Source organism: Rhinolophus sinicus, chromosome 8 (assembly GCF_057876585.1).
Source record: "Rhinolophus sinicus isolate RSI-liver-muscle chromosome 8, RSI-T2T, whole genome shotgun sequence".
Taxonomy (NCBI): domain Eukaryota; kingdom Metazoa; phylum Chordata; class Mammalia; order Chiroptera; family Rhinolophidae; genus Rhinolophus; species Rhinolophus sinicus.
This window is the reverse complement of record NC_142508.1, coordinates 32,035,239-32,041,238: the sequence shown is the minus strand read 5'-3', so window position 1 is coordinate 32,041,238 and position 6,000 is coordinate 32,035,239.

The following is a 6,000-nucleotide window of genomic DNA, read 5'->3' as shown; positions in this document are numbered from 1 at the left end:
ATGCGATGAAATCTCACGGAAATACTTTCATCCTGATCTGTCATTGGCTCAACTCGCCCGCAAGATCTTCTGGATAATGTAGTTCTCATTGCTCTAGAAGGCGTTCTCCATTCTGACCAACTAGAACGTTTGCCAAGGAAGGAACCTGCAAAGCGGTGCTCCTGCCTCCAGGGAGGGGTTTACTCGTTAACTGCAGCAAAAGACATAGTTTCATACTCCGTGAAGCTCAGCCTGCTCTCAGAAGATACAAATATTTAAGATGCTCTCAAATCTGTTGATCTAAATGGGCATATCATTCTATAGAGTCATTCAGACATAAAATAGTACATGCACAACTGGACACATTGTATTGCTCTTCAAATGCATATAGTCTGAGGTGAATAGTTGTATTTTCATTTCATTATTATTGGCTAGGAACAATAGAAATAATTCCATACAAGGCGATGACTTGGAAGAAAGAAGGATATTCTAAATTAGGTGAACAAGCAGCAGTTTGTGAATGGAAAAGGGGGTTTTATGGACAGTAACCTCACAGGGTAATCTGATTATAAATTCCTAACTGGAAAGGCCCCAGGCCTATAACTTCTTTGGTGAAAGGTTTTAAGCCAACGCTGTCCATTGTTCTTGTGCATCTAGGTTAACACATCTTTGAAATACCAGAAGTAATACCCTTTAAAGGGGCATTAACCCTCAAGAGAGCACATAATCTTGTTAACTATCCTGTAATCCATCCCTGCCTTGCTTTCTCCAATCTTCCTTATGTCCTCTCTTTAATGTCAAGTGCATAAAAGAAGCTGCAAAACTGTCATTCTCTGGAGCATTTGAGATCTTGTTCCCCACCATATGTCATCAGTTTGGCTCAAATAAACTCTTACAAAAACTCTCTACACCTTTGGATGCTTGTTATGTTGACAAGTTCTACCTCCTGTTCCCATAGAAAACCTCTCTCTTGCCTGTAGACTCAATCATTATGCCCTACCCATTGAGGAACACCTTTATATCTGTAATATTTCTTACTCCATATTCTAAGATATATAATTGTCCCTCAGTATCCACCAGAGACTGGTTCTAGGACCCTGCATATACAAAAATCTGTGGATGCTCAAGTGCTTTATATAAAATGGCATCATATTTGCATATAATCTACACACCTCCTCCTGAATATTTTAAATCATCTCTTGATTACTTATAATACATAGTGCAATATAAATGCTGTGTAAATAGTTGTCGTATTGTATTGTTTAGGTAATAATGGCAAGAAAAATGTCTGTTCACATTTAGTACAGACACCACCATGCAACTATCATAGGTAACTGCATAGTACACATCAGCAACAATGTAACATTAATTTTTTAAATATTTTCCATCCCAGGTTGAATCCAAGGATGCAGAGCCCATAGATATGGAGGGCCAACTGTACTTAATTCTTTCTGATGAACAGACATCTATTTCAAATGGAGAGCAACCTAACTAATGCTATTTTGTTATGTGTCAGTGGGTGCAACTTTCAATTACAGCATGTGTACAAAGGAAGTATGCAAACACTGAGAAAAAGGGGACATCTTAAGTCCATGATTTCATATCCTTGCTGGAGAGTGATTATTATTTTCCATTGAATGCAGGTACAGTTCTTCACGGAGAATTGAGGTTATATCAGAAAAACAGTTTTGAAATGCAAGTCTCAAAAAGTTATTAATATATTTATGCAGTTATTCAATGACAGTGGCAGATATAGCTCTGGGGAAATATCAGAGGATATTGAAGAAAGTTAACATCTCAGAGAATTTTTAGTAGGGTTTTTATTCTTAAAAATATTAAACCAGCCCGGTGGCTCAGGTGGTTGGAGCACCGTGGTCCTAAGGCCGAGATTGCTGGTTCGATTCCCACATGGGCCAATAAACTGCGCCCTCTACAGCTAAGATTGTGAACAATGGCTCTCCCTGGAGCTGGGCTGCTGTGTACAGCTGGAGGTCGGCGTATGCTGCCGTGGGCTGCTGTGTACTGCCACAAGCGGCCGGTGGCCAGTGTGAGTGGCCGGCAGCCAGCGAGAGCTGCTGTGAATGGCTGACTGACGACCAACTGCCTCAACCGGGGGGAGTACAAGGCTCATAATACCACCAGCATGGGCCAGAGAGCTGAGAAACAATGGTTTGAACCAGACTGGGGTGGGGGGGGGGGGCGGAAGAAGAGGGAAAAAAAAGAAAACATTAAGCAGTACCAGCTTGGAGAAAGAAGTGAAGTGGACATTTAGACGAGCCAAATTAGTAAAACTGAGCAAGAACTTGAGGTGTCATGTTTATTCACAGCTCTAATAAATGTTCATTGAGCAAATACTCAGTCTCAGGCACTGTTGTAGGCTCATGAGAGACATGACAAAGACTCCCACGCTCATGCAGTTTACATTCTTCAACTAACACAGACAGGAAAAATAAAATTTGTATAATTATATAGTAAGCTATAATGTGATATAAAGAAACCCAAAGACTCATCTAAATATCGTCTAAGTCAGATATGAGTGCGACTCAAGGTCCAATTCATCCTGAAGCAAAATTCTTCTCTAGCTATGAACCTGTGAACCCCAAAATTATGTTCCTCCAAAAGACAGTGGTGGAACAGGCATAGGATAGACATTGCCATTCCAAACAGAGGAAATGAAACATAAAGAAGAGGTGGAAATGAGAAATAAAGGAGGGGTAAGGGGCTCAAAGAAAGTCCAAAACCTAGCAAGGCAAACTTCACAAGATCGTATGTCTCATTGATAATCTTCCTTGGCTCGAAGCTCTGCCTTCCAGACCCACTGGGACAGGGGTCCTGTTCCCGTAGCTACGCTGGATGTGAGTCCTGCCCCCAAGGATCAGCCTGGTGGGAATCTCACACCCAGGGCTCAGTACAGACACACTGGTTAGTTACACCCCCAAGGCATTGAGGTGAGTCTTGATAGTGTGGACTCTTGTGGTTGTCATGGAGATGGAAAAAGTGAGTGGATTTTATATCAGTCTGTAAATAGGGCAGCCTGGAGTTTTTGACTGTGATGGTGAGTGAGAGAAAAGTAGGAGTCAGGGATGTTGCCAAGATTTCTGGTGTTAGCAACTGGAAGGACAGAAGCTCTGTCACTGAGATGGGTGGTCCACAGTAGGAGTAATTTTCATTGGGGATGCCAGCAGTTGTCTTGTTGGCCTTGTTCAGTGCATGAAAAACAAAGGAGTGGAGTTAGTGAGCAGCAGGACACATGGGTCTGGAACTATAGGAAGTCCACAGTGTGTGGACCAGGAGAGGTTTTAGTAATATCTGTAGGAGAACTGGACATGATGGTAATGCTAATAGCAAATCAGGAAGGGGAGGGTATGGGGACAGAGTCCCAGAGAGCAGTTTCCAGGCTCTAGGCCTCACGTGGAAAGGTGCTGGCTCGGGTAGTAGATGGCCATCAGCTGTGATTGGTTGGCCATCAGCTGTAACCAGTTAGCCAATTAGCCACTGATATAACTGCCTTGACTGCATTGGTTGGTTGGTTGGTTGGCAGGCAGAAAAGTGGACGGCGGATTGCACATCATGTAGCTTCTATCTCCTGTGTGCGTCTCACCCGGCCTTCAGTGAGACTAGGCTGCAGGAAGACCCCTTGTTGGGGTACTGGCAGAAGTTTGCTCCCTGTGATTCCAACCCAGCCACCATCGAGAATATAGTGGTATGAATCCCCACTCTGTGGCTCCGTGGGTGTTCCTTTTTGGCCTCACCATATCCTGCGTTCTTAAGCAGGGAACAGGAGCTGAGACCCCACATGACACTCTGCGTGACAGATGGCACAGAGAGCAGGATGTGGTGTTGGCTGAAACTCTCCAAAAGGTAATGGAGCAGTTTATACGTATGAAAGCTCAGTTTCAGGAAGCCTGTGAGGAGCAGCGCCAGGAACAGGAGGTGCGATCTGCTTGGGAGAAATGTTACCCCTCGGTGAATTGATGGGTCTCTCAAGCCTCCAGATGGCACGCCACCCTATTGGCCGTGGCGGGCATCACCTTTTGGTTGTCTGCTGCTGCCATGGGGTCCTAGAGTTGTGGGCATCCGACACTGAGGTCTCCACCCAATCAGATGCCTGGCACGGCAAGTAGGATTCTGGCCAGGTAGGAATGGTGTCTGACTCTGGGCAGGAGGACATGTGGCCCCCACACAGTGTGTGGTGCCTGGTGGCCACTGTTCTCAGGAGCCGGACCCCCAAGGAGGTGTGGGACAACATGGATGGCTCTCCGGCCAGCATGGATAGGGCCCTGCAGGCTCTGGCTGAGCGTTTGCCAGAGGAGGCGAAGAGTACAGCCGGCCGTGTGGGCTGGATGTTCCTCATGGCCTTGAGTCATAACATTGAGGACGTGCTTAACGAAATAGCTCAGGTGCAGGACCAGCAGCCCCGGAGGGGCGCTGGAAGCTCTGTTAGAGGATGAGCCCAACAGTGGAGACTCTGAGACAGAGGCAGATGACAACGCGAGTGGAGACAATGTAGCTCCCAACCCCCACGCCTGGCCCATCTTGAAGCAAAAGGTAAAATGTGAGCAACCTTTGGGCCCTGGGGGCGTTGCTGCCAGCAACCCAGCTGTGACTGAGTTCACAACCTACACCCCATACACTCCCACTGAGTTGCAGGAGCTGGGGAGGCGGTACCGACAGTGCCCTGGAGAGCCAGTCTCAGCTTGGCTATTACGTTTATGGGATGAAGGAGCAGACAACATTCTCTGCTCCCCAGGCGAGATGGAAAAGCTAGCCTTCGTGAGAGTGCATCCGTCCCTGTGACAAAGGTTACAGAACTGCCATAGGTTGGCCAACGACCAGGGCAACCATTCTTTAATGGAGTGGCTCACTGCTGCGGTACGCACAGTATGGGGACAGGCTGGCAAGCTGCCAGACACTGTGAGTAAATGGCAATCATATACAGAACTTACTCAAATCATCCATGAAATGGGTATGAGACAGGCAATGTTCAACCCTAATATGTGGGGGCCGGATGACGAGCATTTTAAAACCAGCATGAGAGATCTGGTTTTGGATACTGCCCCTCCAAGTGCTTTTGGATCCTTGGTTGCCATTCTTATACCCTATGTGGGGTGGCGGATCCATGAAGTTACCATTGCCATGACCACCCTAGGGGCTGCTGAAAGCCGGTGGCAAGGGAAGTGAAGACAGGAGGCCTGAGAAGTTAAGATCTGGAAGCCCAAGTCAAAAGTAAGGGGGCGAGGTCGCAGGCTTCAGAGAGTAACACACACACAGATGTGGCGTGATCTTGTGGCAGCAGGAGTTGATTGGGAAAAAATAGACCAACAACCCAATGCACTCTTGTTGGAACTTCAGAAACAGTTGCGTTCAGAACAGCAATTCCGGCGAAGCCTAAAGGAGAAGTCCAGGAAAGCGTGACCCGTGTCCATCCAGGACTTCATGCAGCCGATTGAGGCCGACTCCTTTCAGCTTGATTAGGGGTGGGGCCAAGGTACCGGGTCAGAGGGGACGAGCTGGGACTGGAGGCCCTATGTGGAACTGTCCATACATTGGTCCCCTTCCAATGTGCAGAGGGTTTTAGCCCTAGTGGACACTGGCACAGACTGCAGTCTTGTTTATGGGAACCCAGAACTGTTCCCCGGACCAGCAATCTGCATTGATGGCTACGGGGGAAAGACTGACTGTAAAAGCTGTTTCCTTACCGCTGGGTATAGGAAGTCTTCTCCCCCCCCCCCCACAACCCCTGTACCTACAAGGTGTATGTCTCCCCCATTCTGGAATATATTCTAGGGGTGGACGTACTACATGGCCTCAGTTTACAGACATCGGTTGGAGAGTTCCATGTCTGGATCTGGGTGGTGAAAGCAGTGACATGTGGGCATGCTCACCACCCTCCTCAAGTGTTGCCGCAGCCCCAGTGCGTGGTTATGGTGCAACAGTACCACCTGCCAGGAGGACAGGAGGAGATTGGTCGTACAATATTGGAATTGGAGAAGGCACATATTGTAAGGCCAATGCACAGTC